The sequence below is a fragment of the Carcharodon carcharias genome, chromosome 8, assembly GCF_017639515.1.
Source record: "Carcharodon carcharias isolate sCarCar2 chromosome 8, sCarCar2.pri, whole genome shotgun sequence".
In the NCBI taxonomy this organism is placed as follows: Eukaryota; Metazoa; Chordata; class Chondrichthyes; order Lamniformes; family Lamnidae; genus Carcharodon; species Carcharodon carcharias.
In genome coordinates, this window is record NC_054474.1 from 916,278 (window position 1) to 932,533 (window position 16,256).

General features: G+C 42.1%; 1 protein-coding gene across 1 annotated transcript in view; it reads right to left on the bottom strand.

Moving 5' to 3' along the window:
- The window catches only part of stard15 (StAR-related lipid transfer (START) domain containing 15), a 311,243-nt gene that overhangs the window by 164,347 nt on the left and 130,640 nt on the right, over nt 1-16,256 (bottom strand). The gene's annotated exons all lie outside the window — the stretch shown is intronic.

Below are 16,256 nucleotides of genomic sequence, written 5' to 3' on the forward strand. Positions count from 1 at the left end.
GCATTCCTCACTCTAAAAGACATTAGTGAACCAGACAGAAATTTACATCAATCAATGATAGTTTCTTGACACGATTACTGAAACTAATTTTCTATTCCAGATTTTTTATTGATTAATTGAATTTATTCATTAATTGAACTTAAATTCCACCAGTTGGCACAGCAGAATTTGAACCTGCCCACAGGGCATTAGCCTGGGTCTTGGGATTACTAACCCTGCAACATTACTACTTCACCACTGTCTCCCAGTTAAGCAAAGATATTTAGTCTTAATTGATTCATTTAAAAATGCCTCTAAAAATAAGATTATCGTATTTCTCTCTAAACTTAACCCCAACTGAAAGATTATTCATTTGAGATTCACTTTCAGATTTATCTCCATTATATTGTCCATTTAAAATGGTTTGAGTTGGTGACTCTAGAGTGGATAAACTGGGCTTATCTGTATGTTCCTGTCATTAATAAACAAATGATGGTCAGACCTCATTATGCACGGGTGAACTATTTTGTATAATGAATCGTGCTGTTGATATGCAGCCAGTAATTAACCTTTGAAACATAAAATGAAACAACCATTATAAAACAAAATTGATGCTGAATTAAATAATTAGAGATTGCAGTGGATACATCATGTTGATCAGGTTTAGAATGGGACATTAAGTAAAATCCAGGGTAACTACAAAAGTCTTCTTTAATAAATAAATAATGTTGGCATGGAAACAATGGAAGCCACCATGTAGTGAAGGAGCTAGGGTTCCGTCCGGCTATTCCACTTGGCTATTGATCTCAGCTATACTACTGTGGGATTGGGCAAGCAGGGGGAGGGCCATCACTGGGCTATGAGCACACATATCCTAGCACTCTGCTGTAAAGTGGCAATCATATCAGTTGAGGTATGTACTGACTGCTGTTCAGTTAAACCATTGGAGGTATGTGGAGCAGCTCCATCTCTATCAGCAGAGTCAGGAAAAGGAGAATGAGCAGCAAGTAATCAATGAACCAAATGTAGCGGGATTAACATTCAAATATGAGTTCAATTTCCAGGATTGAGTCATCGATAAAAGTTCCCATCACCATTGTGTTCATTAACATATCTTGGCTCCCAGTCTAGCAATGTCTTGCATTTAATTTTCTAATTATTATGTTCAAATCTTTTCATCCTTTCCATCATAAGGTCAGAAGTGGGGATGATCGCTGATGATTGCACAATGTTCTGCACCATTCGCAACTCCTTAGATACTGAAGCAGTCCATGTCCAAATACAGCAAGATCTGGATAATATCCAGGCTTGGTCTGACAAGTGGCAAGTAACATTCATGCCACACAAGTGTCAGGAAATGACCATCCCCGACAAGAGAGAATCTAACCATCTCCCCTTAACATTCAATGGCATTACCATCACTGAATCCCCCACTATCAACATCCTGGGGGTTATCATTGACCAGAAACTGAACTGGACTAGCCATATAAATACTGTGGCTACAAGAGCAAGAATCGTGTGATGAGTAACTCACCTCCTGACTCCCCAGAGCCTGTCCACCATCTACATGCACAAGTCAGGAGTGTGATGGAATACTCCCCACTTGCCTGGATGAGTGCAGGTCCCACAACACTCAAGAAGCTGGACACCATCCAGGACAAAGCAGCCGCTTGATTGGCATCACAGAATTTCAGTTCCCAATAGGGGCCCTGCATATAACCTCTCCACCCAATTGCAACAGAAAATAATTTCTGAATGATGCCTCATAAAGAACCATGATGTCTGATTGTTACTTTTGATCTCTGGTGCCTGCATTACAACATAAACAAAATAGAATCTACAACACTGGGAACTTCAACTTGTTACAAAACCCACCTCCTTACCTTCACCATTTACCTGCAGGGGAACAGGTGAAGAGGAGTGGACCTGCAGGAGGAAGACAGACCGGGGATGGAGGGATAGAGAGATGGATCGTCAGGATGAACATAAACCGGGGAGAGAGACAGAGAGAGGGAACTGCAGGGAGTGCACACACCATGAAGAGAGACGGAGAGAGAAGGATCTGGAGGGGAGCACAGACTGGGGAGAGAGGCAGTGGGAGAGGGACCTGCATAAGAACATAAGAAATATGAATGGGAGTAGGCCATTCGGCCCCTCGAGCCTGTTCCGCCATTCAATCAGATCATGGCTGATCTTCTTGTGTTTCGATTTCCACATTCCCATCTAACCCCGATAACCTTTGATCCCCTTGCCAAATAAGAATCTATCTATATCGACCTTAAAAATATTCAATGACCCCACCTCCACCACCTTCTGAGGCAGAGAATTCCAAAGTTGCACAACCCTCTGGGAGAAAAAATTCTCCTCATCTCTGCCCTAAAAGGGCGACCCCTAATTTTAAAACAGTGTCCCCTAGTTCTGGACTCACCCACAAGAGGAAACATCCTTTCCATGTCCACCTTGTGAAGGCCGTTCAGGATCTTGTAAACTTCAATCAAATCACCCCTCACTCTTCTAAACTCCAGTGGAAACAAGCCCAGTCTGTCCAACCTTTCCTCATAAGACAACCCACTCATTCCAGGTATCAATCTAGTAAAACAAAAACAAAAATACCTGGAAAAACTCAGCAGGTCTGGCATCATCTGCGGAGAGGAACACAGTTAACGGTTTGAGTCCGTATGACTCTTCATCAGAGCTGTTCTGTTGAAGAGTCATACGGACTCGAAACGTTAACTGTGTTCCTCTCCGCAGATGCTGGCAGACCTGCTGAGTTTTTCCAGGTATTTTTGTTTTTGTTTTGGATTTCCAGCATCCGCAGGTTTTTGCTTTTATCAATCTAGTAAACCTCCTCTGAACCACCCCCAATACATTTACATCCTTCCTTAAATAAGGAGACCAAAACTGCACACAGTATTCAAGGTGCGGTCTCACCAATGCCTGTATAACTGAAGCATAACATCCTTACTTTTATGTTCAATCCCTCTCATAATAAAGGTTAGCATTCCATCAACATTCCTGCAGGGGGCACAGATTGTCGTGAAAGAAGGAGAGAGGGAGATGGGGGTGTTGAATGGGGGCGCAGTGCACTGACTGGGAGAAGTTCAGATATTCCAGAGTTTGGAATATAGCTGAACAGCGTCATCACATGGAGGTAGGTAGTTCATTGGTTGGTGAGTAACTGCCCTTAGCATCTGTGTGTATGTTTAAGATGCTGGAAATTAGAAAAATGTAAAATTTTAAATAATCCTTAAGTAGCTTTCTTCGAATTAATTAAAAAGCACTTGCAGAGGGGAAGCTGGAAGCTGGTGAGTCTCCTGATTTATTTTATTTTAAAATGGCAGAGTTTACTATATTCATGAGATTTAAATTAATAGGGTAAGTGGTGGTGAGGAGACACATTAATTAAAAAAAAAATTCATATAATAACTAATTAATTAGTTAACTAAATTAAAATAAATAGCTATTTAGTAGTACAGAACTTGAGCATTGCTAAAAAAGAGACATGTCAAAGTTTTTTGTCTTGCACTCATCAGGACATTAGCAAAAATGCCATTATAAGGGGGAAAACAACAATTTACACTGTATGTGAGAGTGCTGATTGGTTGGCAAGTGGATTCTGATTGGTTGAGGCATTGCCATGCAGCAGTGATGGTGACTGACGGTTAACTGCCAAGTGTTGTTATAAATTTAAACAAGGCAGCTTGATACTGGCCAAGGCATTGCCTTGAGGAAGGAGTCAGCGAATGGCTGTCACTTGTTTTGTTTAGCTGAAACAGGTGCAATGTGTGTACATGTTCTTTCTGTCTGCAAGGAACGGGCCCTGTGTATTAATATATGTAGCTTCCAGTACACGTAAATATGCCACACTGCGGGTCTGACTGACAATCTTATACTGACTGTTAGTGTAATTCTTAGCACACTGAGGATTATTTAGCAAATGTTGTCCAATCAGGGAATCACATCTAATGTTTTGAATTTTGCAAGCATGGGCTGGTTGGGTACAGTCTGTACCTTGTCCGTTGTGAACAGCGGCTGGGACATGCTGTTTGATACGATTCACTAGTCTTTGGGACATACAGCCTACATACCCAGCATCAGACTGGCATTGAAATTCATATGCCACATTACTCATTGTGTGATATGCAGAACATCTTTTTTGGCTTGACGGCAGCATCTTGTTAGTGGTGAATACCACTCGAGTTGCTACTGCATAGTGGCAGCGTGAAGCAGCTAGCTTCACCTGTTGCTCAAATTTCTGAGATACTTTGCCCTTCCAGGGTAATCTGAGGTAAAATGGGCACTTTTCAGGGCTGAAAGTGATGACCTTAGGCCTGTTCATGAGTTTGCATGATATACAGCATGAAATGATCTGATCAGGGTAGCCATTGAGGGTAGGATTCAGAGTAGGGTTAAGAATTGGTTAGCAGACGGGAAACAGGGAGTGAGAGTAAAGGGGCCTCTTTCAGAGTGGCAGGTGGTGACTAGTAGGGTGCCGTAGGGATCAGTGCTTCAGCCCCAAATGTAATATTTCCAAATTTGCTGATGACACGAAACTTGGTGGAAATGTGAGTGGTGAGGAGGGTGTTGAGAGGCTTCAAGGTGATTTAGACAGGTTGAGTGAGTGGGCAAATACATGGCAGATGCAGTATAACGTATATAAGTGTGAAGCTATCCACTTTGGTAGGAAAAACGGAACGTCAGAGTATTACTTAAATGGTGACAGGTTGGGAAATGTTGATGTACAAAGGGAAATGTTGATGTACAAAGGGACCTGGGTGTCCTTATACATTAATTACTGAGAGCAAGTATGCAGTTTCCAAGAAATCACCTGAGCAGCATGGTACTTGAGGGGAAGAACTGTTTGCTTGTTTGCACTGCAATTATTTTAATGGATGGGAAAAAAACTGGTTTAAAGGCAAAGGCTAGTGATTTACTGGATATCACATGATACAAATGAGCTTTAAGTTTTGGACTTGGTTTTTTAAAAATTCAGTTGGGGATGAACCTGCCCCAACTTGCACTCTCTTTGCCCTGCCTGAAATAGAATAGTTCAATATCCAGCTAGGAATCCTCATCTCAGTGGAGCCTGTCTGTCTTGGGAAAGCCAAGAGGCTGAGGCAAGAGGGATTGAACTGGCTGTATTCTCCTCCATGCCAGGTCTCCATTTGTGAGAACCGCCAGACATCTACTGGGAGCAGCGGCCCATTTCACACAAAGGAGCTCCAGATCGACAGCATCAAAACCCTATGAATTTTAACCTTTATTTTATAAAGTCTATCCTCCAAAGCCAATCTCTGCAGAGACACTATATGTTTGTCCTTTGTTTGGCTATGTGTGTGTGTGTGTGTGTGTGTGTGTGTGTGGGTGTGTGTGGCTATGGGGGTATGTGTGTGGGTGTGTGTGTGGGCATGTGTGTGTGTGTGTGGACGTGTGTGCTGGGGTATTTTTAAAAGGGATAGATGGTTATACTTCCAGATTACAATTTTGAGTTAAGCAGTTCTTGTAACTTGTTTTAAAAGATAAGTTTTGTTTTAAAATAAATCAATCATTCTGAATTTATTGAAAGAAGCCAGGTTTAAGAGTCTTTTATTCTGGGTAAAGGTAGCAAAGATAAATAATTGGCCATTTTGGTGAGTGAATCAAACTTTTAAACTAATGGTGCGACCTGTGGAGTAGTGGGGCTGGATCAACGACGCACTCCTCTCTTCCTGCTCATAACACCTGGGACGAAGGGCTTATCTTCTGAAGAAAGGTTGGCCAGGCAGAGCCCATATCCCTTGGCGTTTAAAAGAATGAGAGGTCTTATTGAAGCATATAAGATGCTGCGGGGACTGGATAGAATGGAAACCAGGAGGATGTTTCCACTTGTGGGAGAGACTAGAACCAGGGGACACAGTTTAAGAATAAGAGATCTCTCTTTTAAGATGGAGATAAGGAGAATTTTTTCTCTCAGAGGGTCATTAGTCTGTGGAATTCTCTTCCCCAGAAAGCAGTGGCAGCTGGGTCATTGAATTTATTCAAACTGGGAGTCAAGGGTTATGGTGTCCAGACAGGGAAGTGGAGCTAAGATCACAGCAGATCAGCCATGATCTTATTGAGTGGTGGAGCAGGCTTAAAGGGTAGAATGGCCTACTTCTGCTGCTAAGTCCTATGTTCCTAAAGCAGCTCCTTAATACAGACACAGTGTAAGTGTGGGAATGTAAGAAGACACCATCCAACCCCCATCATTATCACTTTGCAGTAATGTAGACCAGTATTTCCTGTTGCTTGCTGATGTCACTGATAGAGGCCTGGTAAAGTGCAGGGGAGAGATTGACAAAGATATCATGGACAAAAAGACAAAGGGAGTGTTAATGGTTGGGGTAAGGGCTAAAAGAGGTGTTGATAGTGGCATCAAGATAAGAAAGCAGATGTGTTAATAGCAGAACAAGGGATCCTTAACACATTCTGCTTTCTTACCTTGATGCCACTATCAGCACCTCCTTTAGCCCTTACCCCAACCATTAACACTCCCTTTGTCCTTTTGTCCGTGACATCTTTGTCAATCTCTCCTTAGCTCTCGCTTATCACTGGCTTCTATCCAACTTCACCTGCTCCACCCCCTTAAAACAATATAAATTTCATCACATTTCTATTTCTGTTTAGTTCTGATGAAAAGTCATACGGACTCAAAACGTTAACTCGGTTTCTCTCTCCACAGATGCTGCCAGACCTGCTGAGTTTTCCCAGCATTTTCTGTTTTTTTTTCAGGTTTACAGAATCCACAGTATTTTGCTTTTATCTCTATGAACACAGCTGACGATTTAAAGATAGAGTTTCAAGTTTGAGCTTTCCTTGGCAAACTCTTGGAAAGATGCTGTCCCTGTTGGTGCACAATCTCGATTAATCTCTGTCCTCTGATGGGAGCACACAGAGCAAACTGAAAAAGTAGAAATGTTCTTGTGTGTGACAGATCATTTTTTCGTTTGAATTTTAACCAATTTCTTTGATAAACATTTAAACTACAAAATATTAACCATTTCAGCAGCCTAGTCAGCAATGGTAGGATGGTGTGTTTCAAACAAATTATATTCAAGCAAGGAGGAGGGTAAAAATAACACGAATTCAAAATAGATATTTACACTGTTAGAAAGAAAGGAATTTGTTCTTATCAAAGAAGCATTTGACTGAGTGTGGCATCAGTGAGCCCCAACAGAACTGGAGTCAATGGGAATCAGGGGGAAAATTCTCCACTGGTTGGAGTGATACTTACCACAAAGGAAGTTGGTTGTGGTTGTTGGAGATCAATGGATGGTCCAGGATGCAGAGCCTGAGAGTGTGCTGGAGGCAGATTCAATCATGGTTTTCACCTGAACAGAAAAATGTTGCAGGGCTAGGGGGGAAAGGGCATGGGAGTGTGGTTAGCTGAGTTGATCTTGTAAAGAGCCAGCACAGGATCGATAGGCTGACAGGCTCCTTATGGGATTATTCTCTGATCTGTGACATGATGGACTGAATGGCCTCAAGTGGAGTCAAGGGTTACAGAGAACAGGCAGGAGAGGAGATGAGGCCAAGATTTAACCAGCTGTGATCTAACTGAACGGTGGAACAGGCTTGAGGGATGCTTGTGCCTATTCCTTCTTCTAGTTATTAGGTTCTTATGGCCTCCTTCAGTGCTCCATAATAACTATGTTTTCAGACAATATACATTGGAATGTTGTCTTCATACAGATTGTACTGCTGGTATCAGTTAGTAATGCAGCCTTAACATCAATGCACAAATTATTGGTTCTAAGTCAGTTTATTTGAGATGTGCTGGGAATAGTTTTGCTGGGATCCAGAAGGAGCAGTAGGTGACAGCTGTGGAGGATGGGAGGTGGGGGGCCTGCCCTTTAGTAAACATGATGGGGTTTAGGAAGTGTTTTTTTAGACAGTGAAGGCTTTGACAGCAGTAATTAACTCCTCTGTGAGGTTATACGGAGCATGTTGTCCCGATGGGGAGCTGTCGAGGTGCACAGTGGGTGGATGAGCAAACCGGGCTGTTCAGTTGTAAATTGTTAGAAACTGAGTGCAGCTGGGTCACTAAAATACCTCACAACTCGTACCACCAGCAGCGTTCCTTTCAGAGGAAATCAGGACCAAATTTTAGAAGGACTGTTGCACTTTTCTATCACACCACCTGGTTTATAGCTAACAAAGTGGGTGATTAATTCTCTCTGTTTCTACCTCCTGCTCACTTTGACATTTTTGGATGTTGTTTTCTCTTTCTTGCTTGTCGTTCTTTTTATTTTGTGTTGCCAGAAAAATTAAACATGAGAAAAGCTTAAACTTTGCAGAGAAATCATGTTTGTAATCATTCTCCAATGACGGGAATGCTATTCTGAAGTTCGGCCAAAGACACTGTTGAGGAAAAGTAGATCGAGGGAGCTGAATGCTTTTTGCATTCTCCATCCGAAACATTCATCACTTGTGATGAGCATAAACTAGCCAAGTTTCAGCAAAAACAAAGACTCAATGCTGAGAAATACTTTGACCATAACATGTAGGAGCAGGAGGCCATTCGTCTAATCGAGTCTGCTCCACCTTTCAATGAGATCATGGCTGATCTGATAATCCTCAATTCCACTTCCCTGCCTTTTCCCCATAACCCTTGATTCCCTTACTGATTAAAAATCTGCCTATCTCAGCCTTGAATATACTTAACGACCCAGCCTCTACAGCCCTCTGCGGTAAAGAATTCCACAGATTCACTACCCTCTGAGGGAAGAAAATCCTCCTCATCTCTGTCTTAAATGGGTGACCCCTTACTCTGAGATTATGCCCTCTGGTCCTAGACTCTCCCACAAGGGGAAACAACCTCTCAGCATCTGCCCTGTCAAGTCCTCTCTCCTCATAAGAAAACCCCTCCATTCCCAGGATCAACCTAGTGAACTTTCACAAGACTGCCTCCAATGCCACTACATCTTTCCTTAGGTAAGGGGACAGAAATTGTTCACAGTATTCTAGCTGTGGTCTAACTAGTGCCTTGTATAGTTTTAGCAACACTTCCCTATTTTTATACTTCAATCCCAATATTAGCAATCTGATTAAGAAGAAGAGAGAGGTGTGTAGCAGGTATAGGCAACAAGGAGCACATTATGTACTTGTAGAGTATAGAAAATGTAAGAAAATACCAAAAAAGAAAATCAGGAACGCAAAAAGAAGACATGAGGTTGCTTTGGCAGATAATGTGAAGGTAAACCCGAAGGGTTTCTACAAGTATATTAAGAGTAAAAGGATAGTAAGGGACACAATTGGTCCCCTTGAAGATCAGAGTGGTCGTCTATGTGTGGACCCTCACGAGATGGGGGAGATCTTAAACAGTTTTTTTGCATCAGTATTTACTCAGGAAACTGGCATAGTGTATAAGGAAGGAAGGGAAACAAGCAGTAGTTTCATGGAACATACAGAGATTAAAGAGGAGGAGGTGCTTGCTGCCTTACAGCGATTAAAGGTAGATAAATCCCCCGGGCCTGACATGATATTCCCTCGGACCTTGAGGGAGACTAGTGTAGAAATTGCAGGGGCCCTGGCAGAAATATTTAAAATGTCCTTAGCCACGGGTGAGGTGCCGGAGGATTGGAGGGTAGCTCATGTTGTTCCGTTGTTTAAAACAGGCTCCAAAAGTAAACCAGGTAATTACAGGCCAGTGAGCCTGACGTCAGTAGTAGGTAAATTATTGGAATGTGTTCTGAGAGATCGGATATATAATTATTTAGACAGCCAAGGGCTGATTAAGGATAGTCAGCATGGCTTTGTGCGTGGTAGGTCGTGTTTAATGGACCTTGTAGAGTTTTTCGAGGAGGTTACCAACAAAGTAGATGAAGGAAAGGCTGTGGATGTTGTCTACATGGACTTTAGTAAGGCCTTTGACAAGGTCCCACATAGGAGGTTAGTTCAGAAGATTCAGACACTTGGTATTCATGGAATGATTGTAAACTGGATTCGAAATTGGCTGTGTGGGAGAAGACAGAGAGTGGTAGTGGATGATTGCTTCTCAGACTGGAGGTCTGTGACTAGTGGTGTGCCTCAGGGATCTGTGCTGGGACCATTGTTGTTTATTGTCTATATCTATGACTTGGATCATAATGTGGTGAATTGGATCAGCAAGTTTGCTGATGACACTAAGATTGGAGGCGTTGTGGACAGCGAGGAAGGCTTTCAAAGCTTGCAGAGAGATCTGGACCAACTGGAAAAATGGGCCAGAAAATGGCAGATGGAATTTAATGCGGTAAAGTGTGAGGTGTTGTATTTTGGAAGGACAACACAAGGTAGGACATACACAGTAAATGGTAGGGCACTGAGGAGTGCGGAGGAACAAAGGGATCCAGGAGTTCAGGTACATAATTCCCTGAAAGTGGCGTCACAGGTAGACAGGGTTGTAAAGAAAGCTTTTGGCATACTGGCCTTCATAAATCAAAATATTGACTATAGGAGTTGGGATGTTATGATGAGGTTGTATAAGACATTGGTGAGGCCAACTTTGGAGTATTGGTCGCCTAACTACAGGAAGGATATCAGTAAGATTCAGAGAGTGCAGAGAAGATTTATTAGGATGTTGCCGGGCCTTAAGGAGTTGAGTTACAGGGAAAGATTAAACAGGTTAGGACTTTATTCCTTGGAGCGTAGAAGAATGAGGGGAGATTTGATTGAAGTTTACAAAATTATGAGGGGTATAGACAGAGTAAATGCGAGTAGGCTCTTTCCACTTAGATTAGGAGAGATAAACACGAGAGGACATGGCTTTAGGGTGAAAGGGGAAAGGTTTAGGGGGAACATTAGGGGGAGCTTCTTCACTCAGAGAGTGGTGAGAGTGTGGAATGAGCTACCATCTGACTTGGTAAATGCGGGCTCACTCTTAAGTTTTAAGAATAAATTGGATAGATACATGGATGGGAGAGGTCTGGAGGGTTATGGACTGGGTGCAGGTCAATGGGACTTGCGGAATAATATTTCGGCACAGACTAAAAGGGCCGAATGGCCTGTTTTCTGTGCTGTAGTGTTCTATGGTTCTATGGTTCTAATCCCTTTGAAAAAAAGGCCAACATTCCATTTGCCTTCCCTATTACCTGCTGACCTTTTATATTAGCTTTTTTAGGATTCATGCACAAGGACTCCCAAATCCCTCTGTGCTGCAGCTTTCATTAGCCTTTCTCCAATTAAATAATATTCAGCTCCTCTATTCTTCCTGCCAAAGTGCATAACCTCACATTTTCCAACCTTATATTCCATCTGCCAAGTTTTTGTCCACTCACTTAACCTGTCTATATCCCTCTGTAGACTCTTTGTGTCATCCTCACCACTTGCTTTCCCACCTATTTTTGTGTCATCCGCAAACTTGGTGATAGTATATTCATTTCCCTCATCCAAGTCATTAATATATATTGTAAATAATTGAGGTCCCAGTACTGACCTCTGTGACATTCCACTAGTTAAAGGTTGCCATCCTGAAAATGCCCCCCTTATTCCAACTCTCTGTCTTCTATGAGTTAGCTAATCCTCCATCCATGCAAATATACTACCCTCAGCACCATGGGCTGTTATCTTATTAAGTAGCTTTATGTGTGGTATCTTAATGAACACCTTTTGGAAATCCAAATATATTCCATCTACTGGTTCCCCTTTATCTATCCTGCTTGTTACCTCCTCAAAAAAGTCTAATACATTGGGAAGTGTGGTGATCTGGACATTAGAACATTCAGCAAATAATGCTTGTCATATTGAATTTTGTGAATCATAGGTTTTCCTGCTCAATTTATCAGGATTCTTGAACAAAAACAGAAATACCTGGAAAAACTCAGCAGGTCTGGCAGCATCGGCGGAGAAGAACAAAGTTGACGTTTCGAGTCCTCATGACCCTGTTTTTGTTTTGGATTTCCAGCATCCGCAGCTTTTTGTTTTTATCAGGATTCTTGGTTGTTTCTCTGAAAACAATTTTACTGCAATGGAACTGGGCAAATTTAATTCCTTTTCAACAGGTATCTTGAGCTTAATCAACTCTGTTCTAACAACTCTGTGACTGGGAAGCAATATCTAGGCTGCTCTTTATAATCCAAATTCCTCTGCTCTCCAGAAGATGCTGTCTGATTGTAGGTTTTTCATTACCTTCTGCATTCTTCACACCTGAGCCCTGGTCTTTGGGAAAAGTATTTCCTCAATGTGGGTTAGGGTTTCTCAATCCTGTCTGTGGAAGGTCCCGTCAATTTTAAGTGCAGGGTCTCATTAACACTGGGCCAGAGGGTAGGATAAAAGGGCCCTAGGATAGCCCTTCCCCTCTGTTCCACCACAATACTGGCTGCCCAGGCTGCCTCTGGGCCCTGAAAAACAGGTAAGTCTGAGGCTGGGAAGGGAGAATATAATTTGGTAGCAGCCCCCAGTGCGTTCATGTCAGCACCTGGAGAAGTGTATCACCTCCAACCAGCACTGCAAACATAAATTATAACTCATCTTTGGCTGAACCACTAGCTTAAACCAACAGTGTAACCGGTCCAACTGACTCCACAAATGAATCTTGGGGTCCCATGCACGCCACAGGATTCCAATTTTCATGTTACAATTCTGGCCACCTCACCTGGATATCCATCGCCAAGCCACTGAGAGTGTGATGTCCACTGGACCAGCCATTCACCACCATTTTAGTCTGCCTAAGTCCCATATCCACTTGGCAGCAACTGGAGACCTCCCCCAGTCACTCTCAGCAAACTATTTAACAACCGAGGGCATCACAATCACGTCCTCACCAAGCAGCTGAAAATGCACACCTTCCAGGAGGTGCCATTAGATCCCTGGGTTTTGGAACAGGATACTTAGCTGATTTTTCTCTCTGATGGAGTAGTAGTGTATGTACTCCTGGCTGATATCAGCTAACTCTACACAGACGAGGCATTAATGCTGAAACCTGTGTATGATTCAGGTCCGCACAGATTGCTGCATTGATCTGAAACTTAACAGACATCAATTCCAATTCAACAGTTGCTCCTGTGTCTGCAGTGTCACCACTCACTGGGGATAGTGCGCTGCAATATCAAGCCCCAATGCTCCCCGAGCTGCAACACAAGTGAAAAGTTTGAACGAACCACCAGATTGCCCCAATTCAACCAAACTGTTTGATTTAGATTAACACCAGGTTTGTAAACTGAATAAGTAAATAACTGTTTATTGAACAAACTGTTATTAACCAGTGGCAAGAGAATGAAATATGAACTGCTAATTTCTAACTCTATAACCTAAACTCTACCCCTTCTTAAATCCCTATACACACATATAAGACACACAAAAACATGGATTTTTAGGGTGGGATAAAACAGTTCAATAGCACCAATTCTGGAATACAGGATTCAATGGGTTGATTTTGATCCATGTCTTCCAAATTCCTTTCAGTTCTTATTGATGACACGAGGTGGTCTTACAGCACTTTCAGTATTTAGTTCACTGGTAGAACACTTGCTTTTCAACATCTCTAACAGTGATTTTCCCCTTTGCCTCTTGACAGGGGTTTTCGGAGAGACAGCAGGTTATAGAGATAAGAGGAGAAAAAGCCAGCTAGCTATTATTGTGGAATTACTGGAATCTTACACACACAGGAGCAGTAAGTTTTAGGTCTTATTCCTTTCAGGCTAGGAGCTATTCTGTTGCACTGCTCTCACATAAAACCCTTGTCACTCAGTTGTTGCCAGGCAGCTCCCTTGATCCAGGACTCCTTTCCGGCGCCACCCTGTCTTTCATGACACACTCTGTTCCAGGACTGCAACATTGTTTATATCTTTAATCCTGTTCCAATTCACTCAGAATGAGGGTGGATTTTCCCAATATTTCCAACAAATATTAAACTAGAAAACAACAGGTCATTCAATTATCCAAGCAATCATTTCTTCTTAGTCTTTGATCGATTTTTGATATTAATGGTTGGAGTTTGAAGAGCATGTGAATTGAGGATCTCAACTATGTGTCTCATTCTCTGAGCTGTGCTCCAGTCAAGTTAGAAAACTTCTTCCAGAATGTCTTGCTTTTGGCAGAACCCTTTATCTCCCTTGGTCTTGCATCCTTCGAATCCTCCCCTAAACATTTCCACTGTCCACTTTTTAAAAATCTTCATATGTATTGCAAACAATGGATCAGTAGTAGCACTCTCACCTTTGGGCTAGGAAGTTGTTGGTTTGAAGTCTCACCCTGGAGACTTGAGCACAGAATCTAGGTGAGACTTCAGTGTTACTTAAGTCACAACTGAAAAAGTACTACAGTGTTGGCAGTGCCATCTTTTAGATGAGATTTTAAACCTCTCAGCCTTTCAGCTGTACTTGGAATACCCATGACACTTGTTATGACACAGCCAATGGTAAATGCTGAGTTGTCCAAATCCCAGAGGGAAACTTGAGAAAACTGCCAAATGTGTGCTTTGACTTCAGTAGTAATAAGACCAGTGAGCCTTATAGGCTTTTACTTATAAAACTAGATTAAGCATTATTAATAAGAGAAATGATTTTCAGCACATACTTATGTCTATAAATTACTACTATAATAACTTCTAAATTCCTTAATTAATCTGACTCCCAGATACACTTCTGTTAAGGCAACAGTGAGATACATAGATTTTAAAAGACCTGGGCAAAGAAACATGACCCTGAACAATCCAAATCAAATTGAGCTTCCTTAGCTTCATTTCATTGTAGACAGCAGCTTGAGGTGCAGATGCTGAAGGTTTTCACGCTTGTTAGATCTTAAAATGCCTGCCTTTATACACAGCCTTCTCTCCTTTATACATATTTCCCCCTTTCCCCCATTGTTTCACTATGTCTTTGGTCTTTACCTCCCTGATCATAAAAAATTATCATAATACCAATTTTACCAATAATCTTTGTGAAAAATAAACACACTGTTTCTGATGTTAGGTGATGCATTTCACTCCTCCTTTGAAAACAACCTAGTGTAGTTCATTTAAAAATGCAAATGTTCTTTTACACGTGACATTGTAAACTTCTCCCATGTTTACCTAATTAACATTTCAAACTCAGTTTATCTTCTAACACATCAATGTGTTCATACCAGCTGACTTTAATCCAATTAAGTCTCTCTCTCTTAGGCACACACACATACACATATAGACACAGATACAATTTTACAATAAATTCCAATCACATTATTGTATTTCCCTGACAACACTGTTTCAGTAAATAGTAGGGGGCTTCACCCTGACTTTCTGACCAATATTTATCCCTCACACCTATGTCACTGAAACAGATTACCTGGCCATTACCTGATTGCTGTAAGGGGGAGCTTGCTGTGCAATGACTGCACTTCAGAAAGCACTTCATTGACCTGACTTTGTGAAGGTGTTATATAAATGCAATGATTTTTTGCCTATTGACCAAACCTTTAGACCCTTCCACCTCCACAAATATTGATTTCATTTATTTTTGATCTCTTCCACATACAAAGTGATTTCAGAACATTTTCTCCACTGAAGCTGTGGTGTAAAAGCAAGTTACCATTCTCACAATTATACTTGGCAAGCAGTTCACCTGATGAGTTCCTTTGGAAGAGCTGTGACTTTGGAGTACATCTCAAAGTCACCATCTTGCACCAACTTGCAAATAGTCTCATCGCAAACATCAACATTTGCTGACTTTATGTAAATAGCTTGAATATATATTGTTTTTTTAGGAATGGTCTTTTCTCTCTGATTGGATTGTAGTGGGGAGCACCCACTTGATGAAGTAAATTCAGTTTCAGTCATGTGGAAAGACTTGAGTGAGAATTTTACAGCCTCCCACCAGCATATTTGATGGTGGTGGGGGTCACGTAAAACCAAACAAGCGGTCAGCGTATTGCCTTCCCATCCACCGCAGAGGCATCCTCCACATTCTGAGAGGCGGGTAAGGCGTCAGGTAGTCTGCCCACCCTTAGGGCTACTGAGAGCCTGACGTTGCCAATTAAAGGCCACTTAAAGCCTCTTTCCAACTCTGTCACCATAATACAGAGGGTGGGGGAAGGCACAAGGCAAGTAGCTAGCCCGGTACTTTCCCAACTCAGGATAAAAGGCGGGAAAGAATGTGGGGGAGGTACCTCTTTTGGGAAGGGGGGCCCCTTTCATTTCCCCCCTTCCCCCAACCCAAGATGAGAGTTCCCACTTTGTGCCTCACCTTATAGCTTCTAGAACATGGCCCACCAGCCCCTCCAACACCCATCACTAGGGTCCCCGATTCCTCCCTGACCAAAGCCCCCAGATTTACCTCTCAGTCCAGTCTCCACGAGCTTCTTCT